Here is a 12,148-nt window from a genome sequence, read left to right as displayed (position 1 = left end):
GTCAGCAAGGCTTCTCAGGGAGCTTCTTCTTAAGTTTCATCTAACCAAAGGAAGTGAATTTCTGATGGGAAACCCCGCTAAGATAGAAAACCAGAAACCACAACAGAAGCACAAGGAACTAATAACAAAAAGTGCACTGGGAGAAAAAACAAGAACCAGTTCTAACTAAAAGAAGACTCTGAAGAGAAATACAAACAAATAATTTTGATTTATTTACAGTTATAATGAGTACTGTCAAACATTGGGATAAATAAAACACAATAATACTTCAGCAGAAAACTATCAGAGTAAGATGGGAATAATATGACAGCATTTCATAAAAACAGCAATGAATAATGGGAAGAGTTCTGCTCTAGATCTTTCCCACCCAAACCATTCTATGACTTGATGATTAGGAGGTGAACCTGATAAAGGATAAAAGTGAAAGCTTTCCCTGAAAAAGAAAGCAGATAGAAAGAAGAACACAGTATTTAAATAACCCTTAATAGTGAAATTGGGGAAGCCAAATAGAAACTTACAAATTTCCAAGTAACTGAGCTATTTGTGGAAGAACCATGCTTTCAGATTCAAGGGGCACTTAGATCACATAGGATTAATTCAACACTCCATTTTAATGCCATTCCCCCTGAACCATAAAGGTGAGAGATGAAAAATGTTAAGTCTAGATGACAGAGCCTTTTCAACTACAAGGAATAGAAGAACACAATTGTGTCTGTTTCTGGAAAAGCTGGAAAGAGAGACATGTAATAACTGCTGTAGCATCTGCAACCATTTAGAATTAAAGACCTGTAGTAGTCATACAGAAGGAAACAGAATAAGTGTAACAGAGTTCTAACATTTTTAAGACAAGATACATCTCAGGTTCAGGCAGACAGACCATGTAAGTATCTACTGAAGCACTGCATTTCTAGCTGTTGAACAAGAAGAAAAATCAACTTTCACAATTAAATAGGCCCTAGATTATCTTTAAATCCTTTGGAAATTACCAGCAATATGGAGGAATATGCCCATAAGAAAAAGTGGTGGAGGTAAATCAACTAGCCAGCCTGAGATCCACAAGTCCATTAAGGATAGAAAAAACAAGTCACTATTAATGAAAATACTAACATTATGCATTAAAAGAATACAACATGCTGTTTTCGCTATAAGAATACAAGCTGACCTTCACCTGAATTGAAATGCAATAACCTACAGGATTATATCACACTCTGTGAAGTGTATTTATTTCATTTATAACTTCAACATAGGTAGAAATTGTGTGAGACATGATAAAATAAATAAATAAAAAGAGTGGGAAATGTTACGTTTTCTGCACCATCTTTCACAGAAAAAGTGCAATTTAATCAGAAGACCAAGAATTAGAAAAACCAACTGTATATTGACATTAATCTCCTCAAAACTGAAAAGAGAAAATGTTCTGCACTTTCAGCCAAAACATGAAATATTCCATAGGAGTTTTTTTACACCTATTCCTGCTGCAGGTACTTTTGTCTTAAATAGTTATAAACAGGGAACCCTGACAGGCTGGACCAGATTCCACCACATGCAACAGGAAGGTCAGCTGCTCTTCCCAGGCAGATCCATTGCAAAGCAAATATGCTCCTATTCTTCCTCTTAAAGGAAAATGTGGAATCATATTTTGACATCACCTGCATGAAAATGACTACCATACCACATGACTGGCACCACAAAGTTAAGAAAAGATTCAAGAATGCAACCACCAAATGCAGAGAAGTTTGAGCCTCTGACAGAATCTCCACATTACAGACATGGACATTTAGTCCCACCTGGGAGCTGCGCAGATATTTCCCACACAGGACTGAGATTGTAAAAGGTAATGAAGACTTGAAAACAGATCATCTGAAATGAAGGAAGCTGTAAGGTTGTGAGGAAGATGGTAATAAATAGGTGTGAGAGGTAACCAGTTGACCAAATTTACTTGGGAATGTAAAAATATATCTGACCTTATAATCAAATGCCCTTGAGTAAAAGTAGTTGGAATACAAAAAACTATTTACAGCCATTCTCAGTGTTATAATTGTCATATAACAAAAAACAAAACCAACAAAAATCTAGCACACTCTGTCTTTGAAAGAGTAGAATGAAGTCAGATTTCTGCTAGAATTCTCGATTTAAAAAACACACTTTAAGGAACTGCAGAGCAGCAAAGGAAATTCTTTAGAAATAGAATTCCTGTCACTAGTAAACTCTGAAGGTGACTGAAAAACAGCTGTCCCAAATAATGGGGTTTTATGATTTGATGAGGCAAACAGTAATGTGGGCATAAAGTGCTATGATTAGCAAATAAATGCTTCCTATCTTATCAGGAAAGTGCTGAAGCAGTACTTAGACTTTGGGGATTTTTATAGACTGATGTAAAAGAAATCCTGCATCTTGATGGTAAGGTAGGAGGCATGTCAGTAAAACTGTTTCCCGGCCTGGAACCTGTTTTAAATGAGGATTTTCCCAAGCTGAGTAGTTTTTAAATTTAAATTTCAAATGAAACTGTTATTTAGCAATGGCTTCATGCTCTTTCCCATTTCCCTTTGAGGAGCCTGCATTTTGAATTATCATTGAATTGGAAAAAAAGCAAGAGGCCTGGCAGTTACATCACACCTTGGCCTTAGGTATGTCCTGGAAATGTCCTCCATGGAATTCCCCCAAACCATACCTCTGTGATCTCAGTGAGTTTAGCTCAATCATGGTTTTTGGGATATATCTGCTAAAGGTAAATACCAAAGGACATTTAAAATAATCAAGACAAGGAATCCTTGACAAGCTAAGTATCCTGACTTGTTATTAAGCTGTTAAGCAGTCAAGTGCTTAATTCAGTCATACATAAAAATCTTCAATAAAGCCAGGAGAGGTTTTGATTTATAGAGACTTTTTAAAAGATCACTTCAAAGATATTTAGAGCAAGGGAGCCAGTTCTAGAAAACATTCAGCTGTAATCTGAAATTCACACCTAATCAGAAGCACATTTTAACTTAAAACTGAGCAGGCCTGGACAAGTTGAGCTCCTGATTAATGAGTGGTAAGAGGTAATGTTTTGCATTATAGCCCCCAAAAGGATGTCAAAAAGATGTCAACTTCCAGAAAAGAAATATAAATAGGATTCCAGAGAATGCAGCCTGCAAGTTACATTGTTAACACAATGCATCACAGGAGAATGACACACATTCCATGCGAATCTTCAAACCAAGTTATATTTTTCACCTGTCCGTCATACTTACCTAATTTTAAGCCAAGCTCTTAACATTACCTGTGTAAAATACATGTTGAACAACTTTCAGATTCAGGGGATAAAGCGACTACTCAGTTAAATTAAGTGCAACAGCAGCATTACATATTTCATATGCACACCCTAAAAGATTAAACCTTACCACTCATTAGGGAGTTATAACAACATGGGGGATAAGGTTGATTCTAAATATATTTTGAAAAGGTCTGTAAAAGCAAATAAGGACAGAAATAATGGAGTAGGTGTTATGTTTTTAGGCCACTGTGGGTCTCATGTTGAACATTTGTTCAACATGAACAGTGTTACCTGAAATACATGGCAAGCAGAATAGCCTTGTCCTTAAAAAAACCTTTAGTACTCTGTATTTATGCTGTTCCTCAGACACAGAAAGTGTCACAGTTTCAGTACAGTTAAAGAAGCACAGTTCAAGAACAGTCATTTTCCTGCTCTTTCAGATCAACTTTATCTCCTACTAACACCTGGACAGTACTGAAACTTCACAAAATGAGCAGCTGCTTGACTGGAACATAGGCACAAGAAGGGATAAATTTGAGAGAAAGCAGTGCTAGCGTGGTACCAAAGACTGCCATGTAGGACACCAGGTGAGATGCATGAAGGAAACTGTGACTGATAAAGAAAAGAGCAGAAGAAGCTGGGAATTAAGACTGAGAGCTTGAGGTCATTGTAGTTGGAAGGTGATCGCATAGACACTGGCTCTGAGCTCCAAGGTGCTCATTGGAATCACGGGGAGAGGTGCCAGAAAGAGATTTAACCAGGATTTGAGAAGAGGGGATTGGAATCTGTTTGACAAGAAGATAAAAGGAAGGCTGAGATTCATACGAGAATCTGCACTAATTTTGTGAGACCTGGATGAAGAGTGTATGACTGGGGATGAGAAGCTTGGACCAATATATCTTGGATTGAGGGGGGCAAGAAGAATAGAAGCCAAATACAGTGGAAAGGGAAGACTGAATTTTGAAAGATAAGGGAAGAAGGGAGTAAACAGAGTGGGAAGGACTAATGCCATCTTTCCACTCCCAATCTCCCAAGACTGCAGTGAAGGCCAAGATTTCACCTGGACTCAGAATACTTCCCTGCTGCAGCAAATATTGGTGAAATTCTTCAGTGAAGCAAGAGGACAACAACATGCTATTGCCATCGCCTGAGCAGTTAACTCAGATGGTGGAGATGCAGGTGGCAGACTGAAGGGAATTTTTTTATGCCAGGCTTTTTCCAAATGTTATTTTTTGTTAACTGAGGCATCTGCAAGTGGTATATGAGGGATCTTCTTCCAGGAGAATATGGGAGTACTGCAAAGGCAGAAAATATCAGATCAAAACACAATCAAGTCCCTCTCCTCCACCATGAGTGTATATTTTCCTTTGAAGGCCCTTTTTTTTTAATGAGTATGGAATAAATTTTGCTCTAATAGTGAGTGGTCCTGCTCAGTAAATGAGACCATCATGCACAGAAACCCTGCTGCATCTGTTGCAGAAGTTATAAACTGTCTGGTGAACAAGGAAGGGAGAGGATGCTCTCCAAGTTAAAGCAGCTGAACTCTACCCTGGAGAAGTGGGTTTGGGTTCTGAGCCTGCCTCTACCACAGAGTTCCCAAATGATGTGAGGCAAGTCCCTTTGAGCAAACTTTCACAGGTGGTCACTTAATGCATGTTCCTCATTTTTGGGACTTCTGACTTGAGACCCCAGCATTAGATTTGCAGAAATGCTGAGCAGGACCACCTGCAAGTGTAGTCACTGACTGCTGGTCTGACCCCACAAACTGCCCACAAATGCTGAACTCTCAAAACAGGAGTTCTTGGGTATCATAGATCAAATACACAAAATTGGTGGGTATTTTCCAATTTAATCTCATTGTGACAACATCCTTGTAAAGCAGGGATAAAAATTGTCTTCACATCCCAATACACTTACAAATGTTTTAATACTCATGTGACACGTTATAATGGAGGAATTATAACAAAAAATCTATAAAGAGGTTACAATTCTCTCTTGAAAGCAGTATCTGACTATGTAGTGGATTAGGCTTGGTGATGCAATCAGGATTGAAATCCCATTGGCTAATTAGTCCTTAAGAGAGCACTGCCCATTTATATACTGAATGAAATAAAGAACCTTGTAGCAGAACTGCTACAAGGTGTTCGTGTCATAATAGTACCATAACATGTACTCAGTGAGGACAAATTAAAGCTGTACCAGTCAACTTAATTTGGCCATGTTTATTTACAATCTTAGTATCAATTTAAAGGAGATGTCACTGCATGCACAGACAGGAAGGATGGAGGTTTTTTTACTAGTTTGTTACTGTAGAATATAGCTTCATCTTCCTTTAAAAAAATAAAATCAGGGACTTCTAAGGGAGATCTTGATCCTTACCAGAGGTTCTTTAAAAGCAGCAATATTTTTTTCCATAATGTTTGAAGACTTTTGACTCTGATAGATGTATTCATATAAAACAACTTAAAAAATTGTAACTAGCTAAAAGTCCCTTTCCCTTAGTTCTCAGATATTCAGTATATATCTCTAAACAAGGCTGAGACAACAAAATCTCAGAATAATTAGAGTCAAAAAGAACATACAACATAATTCAGAAAGTTATAGGAAGGGGAATCTGTTGGAGTGTTAGGAGTTTAGACACAACAAATACATTGCTAGTGTTCCATTTGTGAGGTGGTCTGGGCTGAGCTTGCTTTGTAGAAACCCCAGCTTGTTAAAGGATGCAGTTGGAGCTTGACATATGCCTGTGGCTAAGAAGCCAGAGAGTTGGTACATCTGCTCTCCATATTTCATGTTTTCATTTATTTTCAGCAGCCCCACGCCTTCTAACACAAACATGACATAAAAATCTTGATATGTGTAATGCAAGATCAAGCAATCAATTGATATACTGATGAGGACAGAGACAAATAAGATCTTTTTCTCTTAATAAGCAAAATTAAAAGCAGAAAAACAAGATGTCTACATATTCCTCTGCATATCATTTCAGAGTAATCAAACTGTCTCTTACTCAGCATTATTTACCTACAATTAAATATTAGGCATCAGTGATAATAAATCCCACAAATGACCTGTTAAAGTTCTTTCTTTTGCCATCTCAGAGTACAAAGACTGATGAAAAACATTTGCCTGAGAAAATTACGTATACCAGTAATAACTTGGAAACTGAAAGGCACCAAACAAAAGGAAAATAAGCCTGAAAAACGTCATCAGCTTTGATTAAAATAATCTCTGTTGCAAGTATGGAATTCCCATGACAATGCTAGGAACAATTGTAAATCTAATTTTAGAAGACATATTACTCAATATAATGCTTATTGCAAATAACTTCCTCTTTTTTAAATAGAGCTTGAAACTTGCTAATGTACAGTAGCCCAATTCGTGCAGAACAAAAGCAGTATTTCCACGTGCATTTCAGCAGACATATTATTTTTATTTTAAGACTCTTTTGAAGGTGTAAATGCAATTGTTAGACCAAAATGACACAGAATGTATTTTTACCCAGAAATTTTAAGGTACCACATTGGTAGATTGCCCTTGTGGGACAAGAGAGCTAAAAAAGGGCTAAAAGCAATTCAGCTGACAGCCATGCTCTATGTCCATGCAGAACTTTTGTCTTGAACAGATCAATCACAAATAATTCATATTAGCCAGACTATCTTGCTAGCTGGAATGGGTACCCAAGAAAAAACCCTCTCCCGTGTCATCATTCAACAGAAAGGACCAAAAATGCAGCAGACTTCTCTGAAATTATGGTTTTTTTTTACACCAGCTCTGAACTATGTGTTACAGATCATATAGGCTTTGGTCCTACTGCAAGTACTTTTCTGCAGAATGCACTTTATCTGATGAATATCTTTGAATAAATTCCCATTTCACTGCTACACTTCCAGTTAAATTATGCACTCTTGAGTATAATATGCAAGAGAGGTCTCCCTTTACCAAGCCTCTGTTTGAATAGTGATTCTTAGGCAGATATTTAAGGCAATATGAACACAACAGTTACACATCTTAACACACTGTTACAAGAAGCTTCTGAAAGCACCAGATCATTGCTTACTTTTGATGGGATCCTTAGTTCCTCCTGTTTATCCCCTGCTGCCACAAGTATCTGCTTCTTATCTCCAAATCAATACCCTGAGACATCCTGGGTGATGTGTCAGTGCATGAACACTCATGAATTTAGTTGGTGAACGCAGAAAATAGAAAATGAACTCATAGAAGATAAAGTCACAAGAGAACTTTGGGGAGTTTTCACTGAAACAAGGATGTTTCAATGGAAAGTAGGGACTAGATGCTGGAAAATAAAACTGGAAATTTCTGATTTCTTGCAAAAGCAGTTTTAAGGGGGTTTTGTTTGTTTGTTCGATTGTTTAATATTTGCTTTCTCACATGCACTTGACTACCATCTTCAAAGGCCTTTGGCAGAATGCCTGAGAAACATACCCTCTCCTTTTGAAATCTATTGTCTTCTCCTACAGAGACAAAGATCTTGCTTTTTCCTTGGTGTGCTCAGAGACTCCAGATCTCGCATTTGTTACAAGGCACTGAAGAGCTTCCTGAGGCTCAGGGTGCCTGTGAATTGTACTGTGGATGCTTCTGAAATAGATATCTAAAAACTTAGCTGCTTGTGATTACGAGTGGCTAGAATTGAGGATCCATTTGATCCCTTCAGTCTCGTGTTCCCCATCAGTTAGACCTTATAAAAATAAAAACCATCTAGCCACAAAATAGCAAGGGTTTTTTGAGCTGCTATGTGCAGATATAGCATTTTCATTCATAAGTATTGCCTGATATCATGGACATATCTCTCTTCATAGAGCTGATAGAGGTAAGTCCTTACCAATGGAATTTTATATTTTGTCCAACACAGGATGAAACACCACAGGATAAAGGCAACTTCTATATTGTTGCTGATTGCAGTGCAGAACGAAATGTGACAGGATTCAGTAACTGTCCTGGTGCCTGACAAGCTACTTTTTTTTTTACTCACAAGAAACTTTGAAAAAGTGCTGAGTTTTAAAAGGACTTTTAAGCTGTTAGATGTACATGCATGCTAAGCAAATAATTGTGATACAAAGATAAGTGATTTGGCAGCAACTCCTACATTAAAGAAAATAGAATTGCTGCTCACTATCTGTCAACAGGGAGGTCACTCCCATCTGAAAGTGGAATGCTTAAAGGAAGAATTAACAGACACACTGAGATTCAGTATGTTAGAACAGTAGATAATATTTTCAGTGGATAATGCAGTGGCAAATATAGGAAAAACTGTTGTGAGAGCAGCAATAGGCTTCTGACTTTAGCCAATTCACTGCTCATTTGAGGATCTCTGTAGTTTTAAAGGAGCTTCTTAGGAGGTTTCTGAAAGGTAGAGGGTGTACAAGATGATGGGTGAGTGTGAATACATTACCTTTTTGAGTGTATGAAAAAGAACAAAAGCCTAAGGCTTACACAACAAACAGACATTTATGCTGGAACCAAGTAATAAAATGTTCAACAGAATAAGACTAGAAGTGTGCCAGTGACAAATATATCTCATGTAAGGTCAGGGTTGGAGGGGTGTTTTCAGTTAGCTTCATTAACTATACCGTGAACTTTCAGCCCCAAATTATTTTTATTGTGTCATAATAGTGCCATAACAGAGTGATGTAATTAGGTTCATTATGTAATAAACCAAACTATACACAATACCATTTCTTGCATGTTATATTAGGCTAGTTTCTTCTTGTAAAACAGACAATTCATCCTAGATCCTGCCCAGGCTATACTGTTTGCATGAGAAAATAAATGTTTATATTTGTATCCTGAGGCAAGAGCAAAAAATGAGGATTTATCCTGCTCTTTGGAGAGGCTGCAAGATCCCTGGGACAGCCAACAGCCCCACAGTCTGGTGCTACTCACATACTGCAACAGAACTGAGTTTCCTATTTCTTGCTTTCGAGTTGTGGGTGCATGTGTTACCTGTTGGATATGTTAGCATGTCACTGGGAGACTCTTGGGATTGTAGCTGTAAGCTCCACATGCTGTCAATTAGTACACATTTCAGAAACACTAGTTGTAAGTGAAGAAATTAGAGAAGTACACAGAAATAACAGGTTGATAGGACTGATTCCAAGTGTACAAGTCCAAAGACAGCATGGTCCTCAGATGAAACAACCAAAACAATTCTGAGCAAAGAACAAATTGAACGTGAAATCCCAACATACCAAATCTTTGGGACAAAATTCTACTGATTTTGACCCAGGTGGAAAGGCCACCTATACTTAACCCAGAAAAGGAACATATATAAATGATATGTGTTTGATAAACAGCAAATACAAGCCATTATAAACCAACCAAAATAACAGTTGCAGATAAAATAACAGAAAGTTTAGCTGTATTTAACCGTGTTGCCAGACCATCAGTGGGACAACTAACACTCAATTGTGTGTTTAAATGTAGGTTGACAGGAAAGCAAAAACACCTGCAAGCAAACATATCACACCTCTGTCTTCTTATGCACGTTTTCCTTACATCATTTCCCATGACAGACAATACAAAGCTAGGAGTTCCACTATGCTAGCTGGGAGGAAGACTGAAACACATGGATGGGGTGGGAAGTGGAGGCACCATGCACCATAACAACAATGGATGTTTTAAAGATGCATACGAAATTCACAGTAAAATTGTTAAATTACTACATTTTGAAGATTAAGAAATAATGCCACAGCTCAAATTAACACAATTATCCATAAACTGTTCCTAAAAGTAAAGATATTAGTCTAATGACTGACATCTGATTAATTTCTAAAGTTTTCATAGCACAATACATCAGGTTTTAACAACGGTGGTTCACCAAAATGCAATACCTGAAGTCCCACAGTTATTAAAACCCCACGTGCTCTGAGTTCAGCAGCTGTTCAGAAACTTTAGGAACTGCTCAGAGGGAGTTTATTTCAGGACCAATGCACACAGCAGTCATTACCTGCAGGTAGAATTGCTCATATGCAATTATGCTACAATGACATTTAAGAAAACAGCCTTACCTTTAATTACAGTATTTGGGAGGTGAAGAGGAGCCACTTGCCTCAGGTGCCCTTTATGTTTAATGTCACTCAATTTTACAAATAAAAATTGACTTTTCCGTTAGCTGATAATTCTTCTTCAGAAGAAGAAAGTACAATTTTGCTTATATATAAATCATAGGTGGGGAAGTTCTATCAAATCAAAAGGGTACTTTTACTCTTCCTGAGGAACATGCCACAAAACAAATACTAGAAACTTGCGTGAGAAAGAATAAGCTATGATTTATTTCAGATGTGAATTCAGGGATGGAAAGGTGCTGTAATTCAAAGGCAACTCTGTAAACCTTCTCTCTGCAGTGCATCATTGCTTGTTTTCATACTTTTACTTTTGTTCTCATGAAAAGAGACAGAATGATAGCTCTGCTCCAGAGCCTCAAAAAACTCACTCGGGAGTTCCTCCAAAACAGGAACAGCCATGTGAACTTCCCTGTGATACACACATCAACACTTCAGAATGAATTACAATGGTGTAAAGCTACCTGCAAACACCCCTCCAACCCTGATCTTACACTGCTCTTCTCTCTTGGTAGTTCTCTCTATATAATGTTGACATTGGTGTAGTCATTCATACTGATTTTGTCATTAAAAAAAAAAAAACAACACCATATTTCTGTGAAATAAATGGGGTTTTTCAGATGCATGAGGAAAGAAAGTGTGAAAAGGAGATACAGTTGAAACAGCTACCTGGACAGCACAGTGATGCTGGGCCAGCTCTTTAAGATGTGAGAAGTTGGGAACTAGTTTGGATTGGGAGCTGGATGGATTTCGGGCACTGAACAGAAAAAGTAAATGGGTCCTGGGGAGAATGAGAGTTATCAAGTACAATGATGCTTCAATGCTTTCTTATGTAAGTGGTTTCCCGAGTTTCAGTTCAGTCAAGACATCTCCTACTGGTGAGGCAGTATACAGCTATCCAGTAATTTGAGACCATTAGACAAAACTCCAAAAGTGGGAGGCTTCCACCCATATTCTCTTTCAGTGATGAAACAGCTGGATTTAGGGTTGGACCAGATGACCTCCTACAGCTCTTTCCACCTCAACTGTTCTGTGACACTGTCAACCACTACTCTCTTTAAAGTGCCTTACTACCAGGTGACTGTCAGTGACAAATGTGACTATCTGCAGGTCTGCCCCTCAAGGAAAGACCGTTCTAAGGAAGAAAAGGATGTCAAAGACAGTCCAAGCTACGGAATTACTTCCACAGAACAAATTACTAAAATAGCGCTTTTCCCTTGTTTCAGGAAAGCTAATCAGTGGACACTAGAGAGATGAAGGACAGTAACAGTCCAGCCTCTCAAGTTGTCTCCTAAACATCTGTTGATGTCCTGCCAGAGGCAAGCTACAGATAGGTCTCTCTGAGCCTGTAAGTGACTGAGTGGAGCTGTTTTTCCATTCAGTGTGCTTGTCTAGATTCTGCTTTTTGTCATTCCCTTCCTGATCTCACAGGGCAATCAGGAAGTAAAACGAGGCAAGGGGAAAGGCACAACAGAACAAGAGTGGCAAAAGAAGGAAGGAGGTGGGACTTTTGTTCAATGAGAACCACCATCAGTGAGAGTCCTCATTCCCTCCACTGCTATCCTGACTGAAATGATGTCAGTCTGTATCATTGTTCTGCCACCATTTAAAGCATGCTTCTGACTGTGATGCAGAACCAGGAGTGTCAGAACGACCTAGACAAAGGCACTTAATTAAAAGATGGGCACCCTTCTAGAGAGTTTGTGAGTTCCTAGAGGATGAGGACATTCTTGGCCGCACTGGTGCCATGGCTGCCGTGCCGGCAGAAGCAGCGATGTGCCACCGTGTATCGGGCGGCACTACGGGCACT

Source organism: Prinia subflava, chromosome 4 (genome assembly GCF_021018805.1).
Source record: "Prinia subflava isolate CZ2003 ecotype Zambia chromosome 4, Cam_Psub_1.2, whole genome shotgun sequence".
Classification (NCBI taxonomy): Eukaryota; Metazoa; Chordata; class Aves; order Passeriformes; family Cisticolidae; genus Prinia; species Prinia subflava.
The sequence above is the reverse complement of the archived record's forward strand: the minus strand, read 5'-3'. Positions refer to the sequence as shown.